General features: G+C 45.4%; 1 long non-coding RNA gene across 2 annotated transcripts; it reads right to left on the bottom strand.

Moving 5' to 3' along the window:
- Positions 1–11753: 11753 nt before the first annotated feature.
- On the bottom strand, positions 11754–14942 carry LOC125551655. 2 transcript variants are annotated; one of them, XR_007302986.1, is made up of 3 exons: positions 14372–14910; positions 13564–13688; positions 11754–12254 (listed from the first exon to the last, which is right to left on the bottom strand). It is a non-coding gene; the product is annotated as an uncharacterized LOC125551655 (long non-coding RNA). The 2 variants fall into 2 exon arrangements; XR_007302985.1 differs by having other exon boundaries at positions 11754–13688; positions 14372–14942.
- Positions 14943–21374: the final 6432 nt, after the last annotated feature.

Raw genomic sequence — 21374 nt, 5'->3', positions numbered from 1 at the left:
TAAATAGCACAATCCTTAGGGAAAGCTTTAGGTGAAATATACCCCAAGATAACTCCAATGAAGAGATTGGTGGGTTTAAATATCTCATTCTTAACAACTTGCGAATCATGAAACACGAAGGGAAATTGTCAAGAATGACATAACACCACCTGAAAAGATAAGGTAGAAGGAATTTCACTTCGGAATGCAAGATGAAGAATACTTGAGCTCCTCTGAAAAGAATCTTGATGAACACTTCGAGAAGGAATTAAATCCTTGATGAACCACCATGTAGAACCTCCATGAAGAACTCCGGTAATAAAAGAATGATCAAAAGAAGTGAAGTATGAAAAGAATAAGATTGAGGCCTTGCAATGATTAGATGAAGCTTTGAAATGATATATCCGAGAAAACTTGGAACTTAGGAAAATAAAGATGAACAATTGAAATCAAGAATTTTGATGAACCTCTGGAATAAGGAATTAATCACTTGGATGAAACAAGAATAAGAATTACATTATGCGTATCCTTCCCCAATTTAGATTGATGACAAGAAATGGATTTGGCATACTACTTATTCTCGTAGAAAGGATTAAGATAGATATAGCGCCAACTTTAGAAGGTCTTCAATGAACCACCAGTAGGATTGGAAAGAACGGATGAATCTATCTGATAACGAAGGGAGAGAACTCTTGAATGACCTACCGGTAAGAATTGAAAATGAACGAAGATACTTGAGTCAAATCAAGATGCAAGAGAACGAAGAGATCGCGGACTGATTAGAGAATACTTGAATGATGCACCAGTAAGATTTGGAGCATGAGAGCTAAAAGCTGAGAATGAATAATTCTGAGATGATGGGCTCTGGGGAATCCAACTGAAAAGAGTCATGAATTGCTACGGATGGGTGAAAAGAATTCTCACAATCGAAAAAAATTATGAGAGGATGGCATCAAGCTAGAACCATGAATCTTTGGAAGAACGGATAAGAATTTAAGAGGAGCCCTTCTTCAGTCTTCAAAATCTGAGAATGACGATGAGAAATACCACCAAATTGTTGAGACACTCCGGAATAAAGAAGAATAGAAAAGTTGAACCAACGATGAAAAGATTTTGAAAGATTTTTGGAGAAAGACATTTGACTGATGACAATTCGTTCTTACGTCAAACTTTGAAAGAATTTGAGGATAGCTCCGGGAAAATTAGAAGAGTCGGGTAAGATCTTGGGAAAAGACCTGTGGGTTAGGGCCCACTCAAAAGAAACACCGTTGAAATGATTACTTGAAAGGGAGAATGCACCGGTTGAATTAAATGGCTTGAATGAGATAACAACATCGAGATATCTTGAACGATTGAGGATGGCAACGCGAATCTTTCGAGATATCTTCAACACAACGGAACAAATGAATGGCGAGAAGCGGATGATTAAGAGGTGCACCGGCATGAGAAAGCATTTGAAACGAGGAAAAGGTATGATCGACAAAACTTGAATTGAATCCACCGGAGAAGAAAAGAGAACGAAGAATGATAACTTGTAGAGCATCTTCATGAGAATCATCGGATAAGAACATTGACGGAAATGAATGGAGAAACTTCCCATCAATAAAAGGATACTTGACTAAGACATCTGATTCCTCGAAGAAAAAGGGTGGGAGGGAAAACAAAGGCAACTTTGGGATATATGAAACGAACAATGTTGGAAAAACCGAGAGGTGATCTTGCGGCTGTTGAAAATGATCGGATCCACTTGAAGAGGAACACGCCGGTTGGAAAGGATTGACATGACAATCCCGACTATCATGAAGGATTAGTATTCACATAGAAATATGAGAACACCGCTTAGGAAAAGGTATGGAATCACCACTTGACATTGAAGCAACTCGAATACCACAAACCAAAACAAAACAAAGGATTGGCTTGCAGAATAAGCTGGAAACAAACATATGATAGATCCCAAATCGTATCATGTGTCTGTTGGAAATATTATTCTAGGAGCTACTTTAATTCCCACTTATAAACTCCCGAAACTTTCTGGTTATGCAATAGGTGTTGGGGATACATGGGAAGCATAATATCTCACCCAAAACTAGCAAATCCTACATCCAGTTGTATCCATCCTTCAACACATAACCAAGAAACCTTCGGAAATCATTTACCTCAACCTTCGAAAAGCATCCGTTATATGAGTCACGGCAATACTTCCGAACTCCCGCCCCAGTACTGGGTGGCGTCGAGGTTATCTCACCAACAACTGCATAAAAGAGATTTTCGATGTCGGTGAAACTCAGGTATTCCAGAACTGCAACGATAAAATTGTGACGACAACACCTCGGAGCTCAACTCCCCGGGACACTGCCATAACCCCTAAATGTCAGGAGGCACCAAGAACAATGTTCTCGCCACAAAACCATCGGAACGATTCCAAGATACCCGCGTGATACTAAATTTTTTTTAGTGAAATTTGAGAAGAGAAGAGTCAAATCTTTACGTCAGGAGGCCTCACTAGAGAGACGAAGGGACTGAGGAGTAAAAAGAATCCTACTCTTCAATATATATAATCCTAAGACTGAAAGCATTTTGTTCTAGACTCAACAACGTCAGCGATTCGATCAAGCAGGGGGCTCCTAAGTCAGGGATGGCTCTGATTACCAACTTGTAACACCACGATGCGGCTATATCTCCCACATGTCGGGGCATGACTTAGAGGCATAACCGCATGGTAGGCATGTCACAAGTGGGGTAATCTTTACACATCCCATGTACTGAATAAGGAAGGGATAAAGAGTTGGCTTACAATCGCCACTTCACACAATACATAAATATGGCATTACATCATCCAGAATACAATCAAGGTCCGACTACGAAACCAAAATAAAAGAAGACAACCCCAAATGCTAGATCCCCGATCGTCCCGACTGGGCTCCACTACTGATCAACAGGAAACGAAACAAAACAACGATCAAGATTTCCATAGAGCTCCCACTTGAGCTCGGTTGTGTCATCTGCACTCATATCATCGGCATCTGCAACTATTTGGAAGTATCTGTGAGCCACGAGGACTCAGCAATCTCACACCTGCGAGATCAAGAATATTTAAGCTTATGGGTAGGAAAGGGTAGTGAGGTGGAGCTGCAGCAAGCACTATGCATATATGGTGGCTAACATATGCAAATAAGAGCGAGAAGAGAAGCAATGCAACGGTCGTGAACTAGAAGTGATCAAGAAGTGATCCTGAAACTACTTACGTTCAAGCATAACACAAGAACCGTGTTCACTTCCCGGACTCCGCCGGAAAGAGACCATCACGGCTACACACACGGATGATGCATTTAATTAAGTTAAGTTTCAAGTTCTCTACAACCAGACATTAACAAATTCCCATCTGCCCATAACCGCAGGCACGGCTTTCGAAAGTTCAAAACCCTGCAGGGGTGTCCCAACTTAGCCCATCACAAGCTCTCACGGTCAATGAAGGATATTCCTTCTCCCAGGAAGACCCGATCAGACTCGGAATCTCGGTTACAAGACATTTCGACCTTGGTAAAGCAAGACCAGCAAAGCCGCCCGAATGTGCTGACAAATCCCGATAGGAGCTGCACATATCTCGTTCTCAGGGCACACCGGATGAGCAAGACGTCGGGTTGGCATAGACCCTAGTTGCCTAGGGGGCGCCGGACATCGCTCAGGTTGGACCAACACTCAGAGAAGCATTGGCCCTGGGGGGTTAAAATAAAGATGACCCTCGGGCTCCGGAAACCCAAGGGAAAAAGGCTAGGTGAGGCAAATGTAAAACCAAGGTTGGGCCTTGCTGGAGGAGTTTTATTCAAAGCGAATTGTCAAGGGGTTCCCATAACACCCAACTGCGTAAGGAACGCAAAATCAAGGAACATAACACCGGTATGACAGAAACTAGGGTGGCAAGAGTGGAACAAAACACCAGGCATAAGGCCGAGCCTTCCACCCTTTACCAAGTATATAGATGCATTAATTAAATAAGAGATATTGTGATATCCCAACAATAACCATGTTCCAACATGGAACAAACTCCAGCTTCACCTGCAACTAGCAACGCTATAAGAGGGGCTGAGCAAAGCGGTAACATAGCCAAACAACGGTTTGCTAGGAATGATGGGTTAGAGGCTTGACATGGAAAAATGGGAGGCATGATATAGCAAGTGGTAGGTATCGCAGCATAGCAATAGAGCGAGCAACTAAGCAAGCAAAGATAGAAGTGATTTCGAGGGTATGGTCATCTTGCCTGAGATCCCGCAAGAAAGAAGAACGAGTCCCTGAAGAAGACAAACGGACGTAGTCAAACGGATCCTCACAAACGCGACATTAACGGAACTAACCCGAAGAAGCAACACCGGAAAGAAGCAAACAACATAGTAAACAACCATCACATAAACATGGCATGATGCACAACCAAGTATGATGCATGTCCGGTTTAATGAAGCATGGCATGGCAATATGCACAAACGATACTACAAATTAAGTGGAGCTTGTAAGCAAACAATAATTCCGGTAATTCCCCATATGCATTAGCAATTTAAAGCAACAACAATTTAAACATTCTTGATGTTGTTATCATGATGCGGATGACATTTGCAAGTTATGCAATTTTATGAAAATGTTGATAAGAGCATTATATGAAGCATTTGTCATCGTAGCGGAAACGAAAAGGGGTGACACGGCAACGATAACGAAACGGTGCCACGGCAACGTTCCGGTTCCGACAACTCATGGAGACGTCGGTGCAAAGGAAGTGACGGGAGCGTGTCATGCAAGGATGGTGGGGTGCTCCCGATTATCGGGTTCCCACATGTCGGTGGCAAGGCAAAAGAGGGGCAACTTGCACCGATAGTTCAGACTCGAGGCAAAACAAGGGTGCACCTCATACAACATGCATTCATTCGTTCACGGGCGTCGTCTCGAGGTTATACCTTCGAAGCGTGCAAACGGGATGGTTCTCGTTCAGTGGAAAGTAGAGGAAGCATACGTTCTCAGGATGTTCGTAGCGGAAGTAGTCGTACACGGCGACGGTAGTTGTACACGGGTCTTCGGCCACGGAAGTAGTTGTACAACGTTTTCGTAGATGTTCAGGGTCACGACATGGAACTTGACGTCCACGGGGTCTTCAAGGGTCGACGGTAGTGGTACTTGGGTCGTCGGCGACAGTAGTTGTTCTATGCATCGGGCGTCAAGGTACTTGCCGAGGTACTTGCCGTTCTTAGCGGTTCCGAAGACGGTGGTAGATGAACATGATGCGTCGTCGTGGTACTTGGCAAAAATCTTCATCGTGGTACTTGGCGAAAATCTCAAAGAAGATGCCTGACGGTCCCGGTTACAGGTCTTGGCGTCTCTCCTGCTGACCCAAAACAAAGCACGACCAAAGAGCCTCTGGACGGAAGCAGACAAGTGGTCGGGCTGGAGGCAGCAAGCGCGGGCACAGGCCAGGCGCAGCGGCAGGCTTTCTGGCGAGGGGACGAGGCGCCTGAGGGCGAGGTGGTGGAGGCCAGGTCTGACGCGAGGAGATGCGAGGGAGCCGGAAGGAGCTGCAGCGACGAAGGTAGTCAGCGGGGAAGGAGCTGCGGCGGTAGCGTCGCAGGCTTGCCGGCACCGGAAACGAGGTGCAGGAGAGAAGAGTCCGGCGAGGAAGACCGCGAGCAGGGGCGGCGTTGCACGAGCTCCTCTCTGGTGCGTGAAGTGGGAGACGAGGGAGATGGGGCGCTGGGCCTGGCGGCGCGAGGGGAGAGGGTGAGGGAGAGATCGAGTAGGGAGAGAGATGGCGGCGCGCGTGGGCACGAAGGAGGGAGAGATCGAAGGAGAGGGTGGTTTCGGTCGGGCCTAGTGGCTGCTAGGGTTATAGCCGGTGCGGGCTGGGCCTTAGGCGCAGATGGTCCAGCGAAGGTTGGACCAAATTGGGCCGGTGCAGGAGGTTGGAGGCCCAGCTAGGGCTGGCTCCTCTCTCCTCACTTTAGAAAAAAGATTTAAAACAGATAACTGAAAGAAAAAGGAAAGAGGGGGGTTACGAATGGGGATTTGTCAAGGGTCTATTTTCACGGCCTTGCAAAAATGTGAGGAATTTAAATAAAATGGAAGAGGAGCTTTGGAGGAAAAAAAAGATTCGCACATGTTGAATTTAATTCAACATGTTTGAATTTTGAAACCATTCGAACGAACTCTAAATGGGCTGAGATTTGAGGAGATGATCCCACACATTAGATGTGATTTATGAGCAGATTTGGAACATTAATGGAGAAAGTAAAATTGCAACTCAATTTGCAATTTAACTTAAAAAAAGTCTAAAAGGAAGTATATGAAGTTGAGACGGATAAAAGAAGAGTTGAAGAGTGGTGCAATTGTGTTATGGGTGATTCCAAGTTAATGGAATATTTATAATAGCTCCCTAACAATATTGGGAGGATATATGTTATAAAGAGAAAATCACCATGTGCATTTCCCTCGGTTTAAATGGATCAAAGATCCATGCAATTTATTTAGTTGAGTTTTAAAAAGGGGTGCATAATGACATAATGCAATGCAAATGATGCCATGATGAAATGCGGCAAGCAAAAAACAAATCACACCACGAAATCTCGGAAACCCAGGAAGGCATCAGAAGCTCCGATCTTGGGGCGTTACACCCTTCCTGGGGACAAAATGGTGGGCTCCTTCTGGTTGAAGAGCATCATGAAAATGCTGCACACCTTCAAGCAACATGCTATCTGTAAACCTGGCCAAGGAGACACTACTCTCTTCTGGCATGACAAATGGATGGGCCAACCTTTGCAGCAACAACTTCCTGAGATGTTCCCATTTGTGATTAACACAAAGCTGACTCTAAAGCATGTGTTGGAGCAGCAAGATCTCAGCCACATCTTCTATAGACCGCTATCACTCCAAGCCTTCAACCAATTGAACTCCCTTTAGATTCACATACAAAGCATCACACAATCTATGGAACAAGACAAATGGTGTTACCCCTGGCCTAGTCAGCAATACTCCTTGATGAAAATGTACAAGCGCATCTGTGGAAAGAATGAAGCTCACTCAATCTTTAAGCAGATCTGAAAAACTTCTTGTCGGCACAGACACAAAATCTTCTTCTGGCTTTTACTTCATGACAGAGTTAGCACAAGAAATATGCTTAAACGCATAAATATGTTCCTACCAGATTATTCGTGTGCTATGTGTGTGGAATGTACTGAGGAAACTCTCATCCACCTTTTTTGGAACTACCCTTTCTCATTGAGCTGTTGGCACAACTTATTGCCTACTAGAAACAGAGGGATTTCTCCTTATGGTGAAATTCAGTTGACCATGCTGAGGTTTCCCAAAGAATTTGCACTGGAGATTGTTATTATGGGAAACTGGAGTACTTGGATGGTGAGGAATGATAAGGTTTTCAGACACGCACCACCACACATCAACACATGGAAGTTCTACCTCAAGGAAGGCATGCAGATGCTATGCCTTCGCTCAAAGGAACACAAAGCGGCCCAGATTGGTAGTTGGATTGATCTGTATCCCATTGTACTAGACATGTTGTAAATATTTTATTATTATTATTGAAAATACCGTAGAACTATTGTTCTACGGTCCAGGTTTCAAAAATCAATTAGTTCTACATGCTTACCCATCATCCTGGTGGCAAATTCCAATTGCAAGCTTAACCCTTTCAGACTGCCCAGGGGCACAGAGCAAATTGTTTAGATTGTACATCTTTCTATACCGTGTTTTTTATATGGCGAGATCATTTGTTTTGTTTTTGTTCATGGCATTCTTTGGTATCAAAAGATCCATTTGCTTGTTTCTCTAGGTAAGCGTTGGTATAGAGAATCCTATATACTTAAGAAGTTCATCCCCACTACTTGATTTATCTAAACATTCATCATATCCACCTCAGCACACCTGCCACATCAACATTCTTAGATTGACTTACATATGGGACCAACCAATACAGTGCCCCTGCCACATGAGCATCAGTTACTTGCTAAGGACCCAGCACAACCTGGCCATCACTCACGAGCGTCTCTCACCCTAATGCAGGGCTTCGCAAAGACAACACATCCAGTCATCCACCGCTCCTCTCTCTAGAAAAATGTTCCCCTTTCTACAGTATCCATGGCAGCGGGCATCCATCTCAGTGTGCGGCGCTCCTCCGACACAACCCGGCCATCCTGCGCTGGTCACTTTCTTTGGCACAACCGCCGGTCTAGGTCACCTTCGCCACTTACCAGGATTCCCCCCTTGCTGGTGTGATGCATGTGTCGTCGTGCCACTTTGGATCCATCTCTACGTGAGGCGCTCCTCCCGCACAATCTACCTGTCCTGGGACTCTCACTGCCTCTGGCACAATGACCGGTCTAAGTTACCTCCGCCCATCGTCAGCAGCTCCGTCGATGGTGTCCTCCACCCCGGCTTCGCCCTGCAACAGGTCTCTGTCAAGTACATCAACCTCGACAGCATGTGCGTCCAGGGGCACCACGAGTGGCTGGTACATCGTCGTTCTTCAATGCTAGATTGACTGGGTGTATCTTGGTTGACTAGGTTTTTTTTTGGTCGAACAGGCTGATGGGTGTATCTGCGTATGGGGATATTGAGCTACCCACATCTGCCACAATGGTAGCCATTTTTTGTATGTTGAGGTCATGTGAGTAGGAACTCCTACTCATTTGTGTCCGTGATAGGTTTGCGGCAAGGACAGATTACTTCCTGGTACGTGATAGGTTTTGTACTTTGTTCTTCGGGTTTCATTCTGTTTTCAGTATTTCTTTGTTATAAAAGAGGTCACAGTAAGCATAAACAACCGATCAAAATCAGCCTCTCGTGAGATCCAGTCGTAACACACAGACTGGTCGAGCCAAAAGGATCAGACTGAAGTGCTTTCGATCTTCATTGCTCCCTTGGTGCGTCCTGCACCAGTTTCTCCTCTCCCCCACTTAGCTTTTAATTATGGATTTAAGAAACACAAATGCATGTAGGGATCTAAGTAAATAGCAACAATAGTTATTAATGGTTACAAATATTTTCCTTTCATCTCCCTCTCAACTTGCTCTAAAACAGTTCCCAATCCCACAACTATTAAATCCCTCTACAGAAACTGCTCTACAGGTCCATCGTTTCAGCATCTGGTCCATTCATGTCTTTAAACTGAGCCAAGAGAATGATAATACACCAAGGTTGGGGATGCATGTACATCGCCCCCGGCTACAATTCACAGTTAGAAACATGTATAATAGTGCAATCGTCATCAGATGTGCCCGCCTGCTTGAGTCCTTATCTCTGCCACCGGCATGCACTCTGGAATAGTTGCCCGCTTCCAGTTTTCATTACCAAAAAAGGCTTTCGCCCCGCTTTATAAATAAAGCAAACCGCCCAGAGCACACATACAAGATCTAGTACAGAACACACACACCCAAGACACACACCGAGATCCGAAGGTTCTGCTGAGGGCACAGCTCAACAAGCCCAGAAATAAACACCTAAAAAAGGCTGAAGCCAAGGCGAGCGCTCGCCAAGCATCTAGTCAGGATCTGGAGGAGGCGGAGGGGGTGGTGGCGACAGGCGGACGGCCATCAAACGAATGTCGGCGATGAAGGCGGAGATGGCGTCCCGGTCGCGAGGGCGGCTAAGCGGCCGTCAGAGCTGCAAGAAACCAGACAGTTTGAAGAGAGCATTAGTAGCCCGACAAAGCGGAGTGCGCTGAATCACAAGCTTATTGAGAATCGTCCAGATGGTCCACGCGAGGGCCCCAATCTCCAGCCACCTAATGTGGCGAGTGGGCAAGGGGAGGTCCGGAGTTCGTCGAAGAGGTCAGGGAAGTTGGTGTGGCTCCAGTTACCACCGACCGCCTCTCTAAAGCAACTCCACATAAACTGGGCAGAAACGCAGTTGAAGAAGATATGGTTCGAGTCCTCGGGGGTACTGCAGAGCGGGCACAGGTCGGAGCCCGGACCATTGCGCTTGCGGACCTCAACCCCGGACGGGAGCCAACCGCGGATCCACTGCCACAAGAAGATCCGGATCTTCAGAGGAACGTGAATGGCCCATACAGCTAGGAGGGGAGGCGGTGCAGTGGAGGGGACGATGGCAAAGTAGAGGGACTTGGTGGAGAATTGCCCCGATGGTTCAAGGCGCCACCGAACCTCATCCAGGCCGGTATCGACATCTGGCACATGGAGGGCGATGCAATCAAGAAGCTCCTGCCAAGCGGCAGCTTCTGGAGGCCCAAATGGCCTCCGGAACGCGAGGCGCCCTCAGACAATAAGGGCCCGTTCGACGGAGATAGTCGGGATGACAGCAATGGAGAAGAGATCGGGGAACCGAGCTGCAAAGGGGGAGTCACCCGCCCAGCGGTCAAACCAGAACATGGTCGCCGATCCCGATCCGGCCGCTATGGAGGTCCCAATACGGAGGACGGGAAGCAACTAGATGACAGACTGCCAAAATTGGGATCCCCCAGATCGCTGACAGAAGGCCAAAGGTTGGCCGCGTAGGTATTTATTCCGGATGATGTCTAGCCACAGCCCACCATGACCTTCATTCTCCCATGCTTCCTCTTATCCCTGAGCTTATGGATTTGAATTTGAATGTTACGCTCTGATTCAAAAGGTGCTTGAAGTTTTGTCGGCAAGGGACACCATGACTTCGTTGTTTCTTAGGTATCTTGCTATTCACACTCATCGCTTGATTTTCTTATTTACACACTGAATGGGCACATGGATCTTTTAGACTTCTATTGTGCTAATTTTACTGTTTGCTTGAAACTTCCATCACTGAATTTAAGTAGTTACATTGGATAACCATGCAACTTGTGTTTGAAGTAGATAGCATGATTGTTTGCTCCCATAGATTCTTCCATGCAATGTATTTCCTTAAAAAGTTTAGCTATAAACTAAATCGAGAATCCCTGCTTCCTTTAAGCAATTTCCATTTGTATGATTTGCATAGATGGATAGAGCTGAAAATACTTAAGAGCCATCCTTTTTAGTCCTTGAGCCTCATGTTTCGTTTTTCACAGCTTGGATGACTATACAAGTTTAACCTTTGCAATTATGTTGTTTTTTCGCCACATGCAAGAATTTCTTGAACTACTCTGCCTTCTTTCCAGAATTAGTTGTATGCTTTCTTAAAGGAAACCACTAGGCATCAGACTTCTGATTTTTTGCTCCCATCATACTAGTTGTAGGCCATTCGATTAGAATCACATCCATCATCTGATTTGCTGTTAAAACCCACGCGAGATTTGCTCCTTAGTGGACACCACTAGGCATCAGACTATAGACAATCTGCATCTGTCAGACTAGTGGAAGGCCGTCCCATGAGGTGCATCCAGGTCGTCCGATCCTAATCAGGGCCACGCAAGATTTGTTGACTTATTTGTTAATTGATTGCTTCCTTCATAACTGCTCCTTCAATCCTCGCTAATCTCTCTATTATGGTAACTCCGAATATACAGCATGCACATGCACCGCTAGAATTAAGTTTGCTTTCAACTATTGCATCGCATAATTGCTTCCAGCGTCTCAACAATATGCTTCGATTACAACCAAATTTATTCAATCTAATAGTAGGAATTGTGTTTGAGCTAACAGAAATTTGTGCCGATTATGATGGATATTTATTTCCTACTAAAGAGAGTTTGTTTCTGTCGACTAAAAAAATCGCTTCCATTGCAAGTTAATTTTGCTTCTCTTGGTGACAGTTACATTTATTTTTGCTAAGACATAAATTGTACGTTTTTAACAAACAAAAGTTTGCTACCAGAGAGAAAGGAATTTGCTTCCATGCAACAAAAGCTTAATACAAATACAAAAAAATTACATAAGAAAAATTGTTACAAGATCCACCCATAAGATGGCTGGGAAGCAAGGGTATATTTTCAAATGAAAAAATTACATACGAAAAACTGTTACAAGGCCCATGCATAAGATGCCTGGAAAGCAAGGGTATGAGTTCAGCAGCGCAATTGGGAACGCAAACACGAAATGTTGCCGAATAAATATTGTTGCCACTATGACGGAAGCAAGGGACATTGTAGCCATCTAATAGCGCAACATGGCAGTATCCTGGTAGTGGTAGGTTGCAGAAGCTCGAACTCACGCACTACGTCAGCAAGCGCATCCTTAGGGAGGGCTTCGGTCGTTATCCGCCAAAGTCTCCACCACGTCCTCCGCCGCCATTCTATGGGGAGGTCCGTGCAAGGCTTTTGAGAAACCAATGGTGCATGGTTGACATCATGTGGCACAAAACATGCAGCTGAAGCTTCTCTGAGAATACCAGAGAATGTTTGAATTATCAAAACATGGCAGTGGAAGCACGAAATAATGAAATAAACATGGCTTACACGAAGCAACAATTTGGTCTATCAGAACATACATGATAGGTAGTGGAAGCATGGAAAATTGAGAAGAAATAAAGCATTTCTATAGAAACATATGTGATACGTAAAAGTGGAAACCATAGCTTACACGGAGCAGCGATTTGATTGATCCAAACATACATAATAAGCAATGGAGGCATATAAAATTGAGATGAAGAGAAAACTTAATACTGTAGGAAACATATGCGACACAAAAGTAGGAACTATGACTTTACAGGAAGGAACGAGTTGGCCTGTCACAGCATACACTTTGTTGTGTTTTGATCAAAATGGTGCTGAAACCAAAAAGAACAATAGAAACACACAAAAAACACGGACTATGGAAGCAAACTACCTACACCAAAGAAACATACAAAATATAATATGGTGCATGGCATATTACAATAGTGATAACAATAAGAAAATAAGCAGGAAGTATGGAAGCATTCTAACAAAACAAAAGCAGCATCAGAAGTATAATTTGGAAGCCCCATCAGTACGAAGCAGGCAAAGAATTAAGTGAAGCCTGCGCAACATATATGTGATGAAACTAGGAAGAATGGGAGCACTGTTCAAACTAGAATACCTTGGAAATATAGAACAACAAGGGCACAAAGGTAGTCACACGGTTGTACTTATGCAACTTAGTGCTACCAACCATGAAGCACAATGCCAATGTTTAGGTTAATTACAATGGTGTTGACTGATGGGAACAGTAGAAATATAACAAACTATATCGACCAAAGAAACATATGGGAGCATGACATATTGCAATGATGAAAATAATGGCAAGATAAAAAAATTAAATGAAGCAGGTAGAATGGAAACAATATATCTGAAACTGGGTAAGCACATGAAGTACAATTTAGAAGTGTAGTAGGTAGGGAGCATGAAAAAAAAGTGATATCTCAATATGGATCATCTAAATTGGAAGTATAAAATATTGAAAATAAAAAACAACTAAGATTTGCACCATCTTGGGGATGAATGTTTCTGTCACCTACATTCTAAATTCACAAAATTTGGTTGAACTATGGAAGCTAATCAATTAGACAGAAGAGGTATATGTAGTCTAATTTGGAAGCATGAAAATAGTGCTATGTCAACATATCTATGGAAGCAAATCAATTAGACAGAAGAAATATGGTCAATTCAGTCAACGATCCATTCTATGAGACCCCCTGGAGCTAAGAATTTGCTAATATTAAGAAGATTACCCCATTTTTTGCAAATGAGGTATTTCCTTCTCGGTGGGAGACCCTTGACAATATCATGTAACCGACCAGCTGAATATCGACTCTGTAGCATGATCGACTCCTTTTTAGTCATTGTTGAGTGTCAGCTGAGAACACATGGAATACGGATTGTTAGCATTTCCATAAAAAAATTGTTTCGTAAGGAATGAAGTGATAGATTTGCTCTGTTGTGGAATTAGTTGTATGGAAGCAATACACTAGAAAATAACAGTATATATATGTTGACTGATGACACGAAGGATGACAGAAGCACGAAAATATGGACACTACAAATACGGTGCATGGTATTTTAATAAGCTTGGTCCCAGGATGGGGATGCATCTGTTAGTATTTTTGGCATGTAAGCATTTTTCTGGGAAAACAGTATCCAAAAGGGGACAATTACGAAGGAATTTTGTGTGATGGAATCATGGAATTTAGGGTGCATTTCGTGCAATTTAGGGTGCATTTTTATTCTTTGATGGAAGCATGGAAATTCAAACGGGGTAAACCTAACAAATTTAGCGCCAATATGGGGGGCACGTTTACTTGGATGCTGTGTTTACAGGAAGCATTGTAGGATGCATTGAAAAGGAAGTGTCGCAGCAATTCTAAAATAGATTTGAAGCATCGACAAGAATTGAAACAACTTAATAATCGAAACAATACTAGGCCGGCAATGAACAAAAATAACAATTTTCATCCATCTGAAGGATGCATTACACATCAAAATCTGTTGCAAAAATTACAAAATCCCCAAAATGTGGGGCACTCCATGAAGTGCACATACCTTTGATTCAGGGGTGGGGAGCTTCAAAATAGGGCCGCAATTTAGAAATCCAATGGCCAATACTCCGGCCGGCCTATCCAAATCGATGGGGATGCAGCCGATTCAGTAGATGGGCTAGCCTAGCGACTGAGAAAACTCCGCAGAATCTGACAGGGTAGTGTCGGTGGAGTGGACTGTGTGGTAGCCATGCTGATCGGCGGGGAGGCTCGAGTGGGGAACAATGGGGCAGGAGGCTGGGTGCTGCGGTCCACCGATGTGAGGCGGATGGAGCGGGCTGGTGAGGTGGAGCTGCGAGGTCGCGGCGGTGGCCGGGGTGGTCGCGGAGCGGAGAGGTGTCGCGGTGAGACGGCGGCGGAGCAGGGGATCTGGTGAGCGAGCTGGCGGCGAGGCGACTCAGGTGGGAAGCAGAGCTCTGGCATGGCCGGCGATTATAATGCTATATCGAGAGATTTGGGGAGATGATTGCGAGCGGGGGTATGCACAGATCGGGGCTTTCCTTATTTCTTTTTTTAACGCGACGAAATCTGGAGCATCTCCTTCACAACGAATCGACGGACGTGGATTGGTCTGGCGCTGGCGTCGCTTCAGACTAGATCAGAAGTGTTTACCTTAGTTGTATTTCTGCTTCCAAACAAATGCGGACAATTAGGTTTGCTTCCAAGATTCCCTAAAAACGTGCTTCCAAGATTTATGCAATGATTTTCTCCATTCAATTTATTTCTCCTTGTAAGTTATTATTTTTGAGCGCAACACATATTTTCTCATCGATTCAATAATCTGCTTCAATTGCGTACAATCAAATTTGTATTTTTAGGGTCAATCAAATTTGTTTTAATCTAAGGAAAATCTGTGATTATAAATATTTTCTTTGTTTTCATCGAAGCAAGAATTTATTTCATTGGCTCACAAGCTGTTTCCACTGCAACTTGAATTTTCTCTTACCCCCCAAAAAATATCTGCTTCCAAAATATAAAATGGATCCCATTTTAGATACATTGTTTTCACAAGAGACGGAAATTTGTTTCCAAAGGAAAAGTAATCTGCTTCCGTGAAACAAAAGACTAATACTATGACAATATGTATCAATTATATTATAGCAAAATCTGATACAAAATTGCCACTTAAGATAGCTGGGAAGCGAGGGTATTGTCTTCAGCTGGGCATCGCAAATTCGCAATAGTGAACATGACCTTGGTTGTTGTCTCTCACATGTCTCCACCATCTCCGTTGATCAATACTGTCGACATCATGGGGAAAGGGCAGTGCGAGGTAATTGGGAAAACAATGATGCATGGTTGGCATCGTGTGGCGCAAAACATTTGTCCAACAGAAATATATATGAGAAAATAAGATTTTTTTATCTATCACAACATACATGATATGCAATGGAGTCGTAGACAAGTGAAAAAGTCACTACTGAAAAAACATAAAAGTAGGAAGCATGGCGTACGAGAACCAACAATTTGAAATGTCGAAACAGTGGAAACATAGATAATTCGGATGAAAAAAACAAAAAGGTAGGAAGCATGTCTTACATGAAGCAATAATTTGATCTATGAAAACATTCATGATAGACAGTCGAAGCATGCATGTAGCACGAGGGCAATGTTTACATACCAAGGGTGCGGTCAAATGTGAACAATTAAAAAAAATTAAGCGAGAACTATGGAAGTAAACTACCTAGAATGAAGACAAATATGCGATAATGAGGAGAAGACTAAAATTTATATAATAAGTTGCAGGAAGTATGGAAGAAATCTGCATAAACGAAAGAAGCACTTGAACTATGATTTGGAAGCACACAGAAAACATGAAAATATGCTATATGAATATGGCTCATCTTAATTGGAACTATAGAACATTGAAAATGAAAGTACATTAAGATTACAGCTAACATGGGGATGCATGTTAGATGTACTCGTACATACAAAATTAATCAAATCTTGTTTACTTATGGAACCTAAATCTAGCCTGAAGAAGTATGCATATTGCAATTTAGAATCTCCACGGCCACCCCCTCGGCCGAGATGACGTGTCCAAGGTAGGCGACTGAACGCGTCCCAAACGAGCACTTCGAGTGCTTAAGATGAAGATGATGCGCTCGAAGCTCGTTAAAGACGATGGCGACGTGCTGAAGGTGCTCCGCCACGAGGCGCTGTAGATAAGAATATCATCGAAGAAAACAAGCACAAACCAGCACAAGTAGGGGCGGAGGACGTCGTTCATCAGAGACTGAAAAGTCGCCGGTGCATTGGAGAGACCAAATGGCATGACCAAGAACTCGAAGTGGCCGTGATGAGTCCGAAACGCCATCTTGGCGATGTCATCCGGGTGCATGTGCACCTGGTGGTAACCCGACCGGAGAATCGAGCTTGGTGAAGAAGTGTGCCCCATGTAGCTCGTCCAGGAGCTCATCGACCACCGGGATAGGAAACTTGTCCTTAAACGTCAGGGCATTAAGGGCGCGGTAGTCAATGCAGAAGCGCCACGTGTCGTCCGACTTGCAGACGAGGAGAACTGGTGCGGAGAACGGTGATGTGGAGATCCGGATGATGCCCGCGGCGAGCATCAGCGTGCATTGCCGCTCCAACTCGTCCTTCTGCAGCTGCGGATAGCGGTATGGCCGGACTGCCACCAGCGCCGAGCCCGGTAAGAGATGAATGTGGTGATCATACACCCGGGCTGGCGGGAGGCCCCGCGGCTCGTCGAAGAGGTCACCGTGCTTCTGCAGGAGGTGATCCAAAAGTGGGTGCTCGGCCTCGGTGGTGGTCGCTGCCAACTGGAGCTGTGGCGTCACCGGTGAGGCGCCCCCAACGCCCTCCCACTGGACGCGGCAGCCGAGACTCTAGAAGGTCAACGTCAGGGCGTCGAAGTCCCAGAGGATGGGACCGAGAGTCCACAAGAAGTCGACGCCGAGGATGAAGTCAAAGCAGCCCAAGTCGATGCCCGCGCACATGATGGAGAAGTGCTCGTCACCGATGGTGATGGGCACATTCCGCGTGAGCCCATCACATCGGAGACGGTCGCCGTTGGCCACCATGACCCGAAGTTGCTCCCCGCCCATCGGCTAAAGCGCTAAGCGGCGCATGGTAGCCTCGGTCAAGAAGTTATGTGTGGAGCCCGTATCCAAGAGGGCCACCAGGCGCTCGCCGTGTATCATCACCGGCAAGACCATGGTCCGCTCATCGCGGATGTCGACAAGCGCATGGAGCGAGACCATGAGTGACGTCACCGGGGAGGTCTCGGCAGCCGCTGGGGGCGGCAGCTCGCCGAGCCCGTCGGCCAAGGAGTCCTCCTCGACATAGTCGGCCGTCTCCAAGTAGAAGAGGCGCGGGCAAACATGGCGCAGTGCGTAGGGCTCATCCCAGTTAAAGCAAAGCCCCTGGCGCCAATGCTCCAGCTACTCAACCTGAGAGAGACGACGGAAGGGCCGCGTCGCGGCCGGGGTGGTTGTCGCCAGAGCATCCGGGGGTGGCCGGCCCCATGCAGGGGGCTGCCTCGCGGCTTGTCGGCCTCCTCGAGCGGGGCCGCCTGCTGCATGGCCTGGGCGTGACACTTGAAGGCGTGAGCTTAATACATGGCCATCTGGAGATCCTAGGGTCCCCGAAGCTCCACGTCAACATGGATGTGATCCGGAACCACCAACGAAGAGGTCGGCCCACTGTTGCGCCATCATGCCCGATGCGTGGCATGCCAGGGCATGGAATCGGTCGGCGAAGTCCTGCACCGTGGAGGTGAAGGGAAGGCGGCCTTGCTCTACCATGCGGCTCCCGCGGATCGGTGGCCCAAAGCGAAGGAGGCAGACCTCGCGAAAGCTCTCCCAAGGAGGCATGCTGCCCTCGTCCCGCTCGAGGGCGTAATACCATGTCTGTGTCGTGCCGCGGAGGTGGTAAGAGGCGAGCCAGGTGCGCTCTGATGCTATGGTGCGCTGCCCATGAAAGAACTACTTGCACTGGTTGAGCCAGTTGAGGGGGTCCTCCGTGCCGTCATAAGTGGCAAAGTCAATTTTAGCGAACCGTGGCGGCGTCTGGGTCAGAGTGCTGTGGACAACTGGCTCGGAGGTGCGGAGCAGCAAGGCTGGGGACGCCCGGTCAGTGCTGGCGCGGCACGCATAGTGACCCGTGGAGCCGGATGGGTCGCGGTACTACAGAGTGGGCGCCGGCGGGTCCCCAGCCAATGTGTAGATGGGCGATAGTGATGATCCGGTTAGCCAAGCCAGAATTGGGGACGGTGACGGCCGGAAGCGGACTTGCTGGATCGGTATGCCTCCCTGCATGGTTGACCCGGGCCCACTGCTGGGTGGTGGCGGGGCTGACAACGGCGACTGCGGCGGGAAGGACCTGGGCGGTGTGGGTGGCATGGCGAGGGCCGGCACTGACCACTGCGGCCATTGTGGCGCAGCGGCGGGCGGTGGCTGCAGCGGCCAGTGGTGGTGGAGGGCCCCTGCAAGCGCCGCGAGTGCCGAGTACCATGACAGGGTGATACGTCTCCAACGTATCTATAATTTTTGATTGTTCCATGCTATTGTATTATCCATCTTGGATGTTTTATATGCATTTATATGCTATTTATATGATTTTTGGGACTAACCTATTAACCTAGAGCCCAGTGCCAGTTTTTGTTTTTTCCTTGTTTTTGAGTATCACAGAAAAGGAATATCAATCGGAGTCCAATTGACCTGAAAATTTACGGAGATCATTTTTGGACCAGAAGAAGCCCACGGAGCATCAGAGATGGACCAGAAGAGTCCCGAGGCCATCACCAGGGTGGGGGCGCGCCCTACCCCCCTGGGCGTGCCCCCTGCCTGGTGGACGCCTCGTGGACCCCCCTGACTTGTTCCCGACGCCAACGCCTCTTATATGTCCCCAAACTTCCAGAAAATAACCTAGATCGGGAGTTCCGCCGCTGCAAGCCTCTGTAGCCACCAAAAAGCAATCGGGACCCTGTTTCGGCACCATGCTGCAGGGGCGATCCCTCACCGGTGGCCATCTTCATCATACCGGCGCTCTCCATGACGAGGAGGGAGTAGTTCACCCTCGGGGCTGAGGGTATGTACCAGTAGCTATGTGTTTGATCTCTCTCTCTCTCATGCTCTTGATTCGGCACGATCTTGATGTATCGCGAGCTTTGCTATTATAGTTGGATCTTATGATGTTTCTCCCCCTATACTCTCTTGTAATGGATTTATTTTTCCCTTTGAAGTTATCTTATGGGATTGAGTCTTTAAGGATTTGAGAACACTTGATGTATGTCTTGCATGTGCTTATCTGTGGTGACAATGGGATATTCACGTGATCCACTTGATGTATGTTTTGGTGATCAACTTGCAAGTTCCGTGACCTTGTGAACTTATGCATAGGGGTTGGCACACGTTTTCGTCTTGACTCATCGGTAGAAACTTTGGGGCACTCTTTGAAGTTCTTTTTGTTAGTTGAATAGATGAATCTGAGATTGTGTGATGCATATCGTATAATCATACCCACGAATACTTGAGGTGACATTGGAGTATCTAGCTAACATTAGGGTTTTGGTTGATTTGCGTCTTAAGGTGTTATTCTAGTATGAACTCTACGATAGATCGAACGGAAAGAATAGCTTTGTGTTATTTTACTAAAACTCTTGAATAGATCTATTAGAAAGGATAACTTTGAGGTGGTTTCGTACCCTACAATAATCTCTTCGTTTGTTCTCTGCTATTAGTGACTTTGGAGTGACTCTTTGTTGCATGTTGAGGGAAACTTATATGATCCAATTATGTTATTATTGTTGAGAGAACTTGCACTAGTGAAAGTATGAACCCTAGGCCTTGTTTCAACGCATTGCAATACCGTTTTCACTCACTTTTATCATTATTTACCTTGCTGTTTTTATATTTCAGATTACAAAAACCTATATCTACCATCCATATTGCACTTGTATCACCATCTCTTTGCCGAACTAGTGCACCTATACAATTTACCATTGTATTGGGTGTGTTGGGGATACAAGAGACTCTTTGTTATTTGGTTGCAGGGTTGTTTGAGGGAGACCATCTTCATCCTACGCCTTCCACAGATTGATAAACCTTAGGTCATCCACTTGAGGGAAATTCGCTACTGTCCTACAAACCTCTACACTTGGAGGCCCAACAACGTCTACAAGAAGAAGGTTGTGTAGTAGACATCAAGCTCTTTTCTGGCGCCGTTGCCGGGGAGGTTAGCGCTTGAAGGTATATCTTTAGCTCTTGCAATTGAATCTTTTTGTTTTTTGTTTTATCACTAGTTTAGTCTATAAAAGAAAACTACAAAAAATGGAATTGAGGGTGCCTCATATGCTTCATCTTTTTAATATCTTTCGTGAAAATGATGGAAATGAAAATTGTGCCCAAGTGCTAGAAGAAGAATGCATCAAAATGTTTGGCACTAAATCTTCGAATGATGAGCATGATTGCAATGTTGTTAGTACGAACTCTTTAAATATCGATAGTACTATTGATGATTGCACTAGTCATGATGAAAATGTCTCTTATAAGCATGTCAATTTTTGTGGAGTGCATAGAGCTTGCAAGCACACACCAAATAGGTAAGATAGATTTTGCAAGAGGCATAAGTATTTAGAAATTAAATGTTTGCAAGATAGGCTAGATGCTTGTGCTGAAAATTTAAAATTTCTTTGCCATCCTTGTGAACTTTGCAATGAACGTGATCATTTAAATCCCCAATGCAAATTGTTTCATGATCGAATCGTGTCCAAAAATTGTGATGAATTGATTTCCCTTTCACATCATAATGAACTTAGTTTGCTTGTGGGTTATGAAGAAATGAAACGTATAACTAAGGAACTTCCAGAATTTGTCCTTGATAAAGCTCTTGATTTTGATCTAGAGGAAATTTATATGTACTGTGCGGTGAATTGCGTTGAAAATTCTTATATTGCCAATTACATAAAGACAAGAGAACAAATAGAAGATGAAGAGAATACTAATTAAAGGGAAGAGACTTCCCAATATCCTCCTATTTATTTC

Source organism: Triticum urartu, chromosome 4, assembly GCF_003073215.2.
Source record: "Triticum urartu cultivar G1812 chromosome 4, Tu2.1, whole genome shotgun sequence".
Taxonomy (NCBI): Eukaryota; Viridiplantae; Streptophyta; class Magnoliopsida; order Poales; family Poaceae; genus Triticum; species Triticum urartu.
The sequence above is the reverse complement of the archived record's forward strand: the minus strand, read 5'-3'. Positions and strand labels throughout refer to the sequence as shown.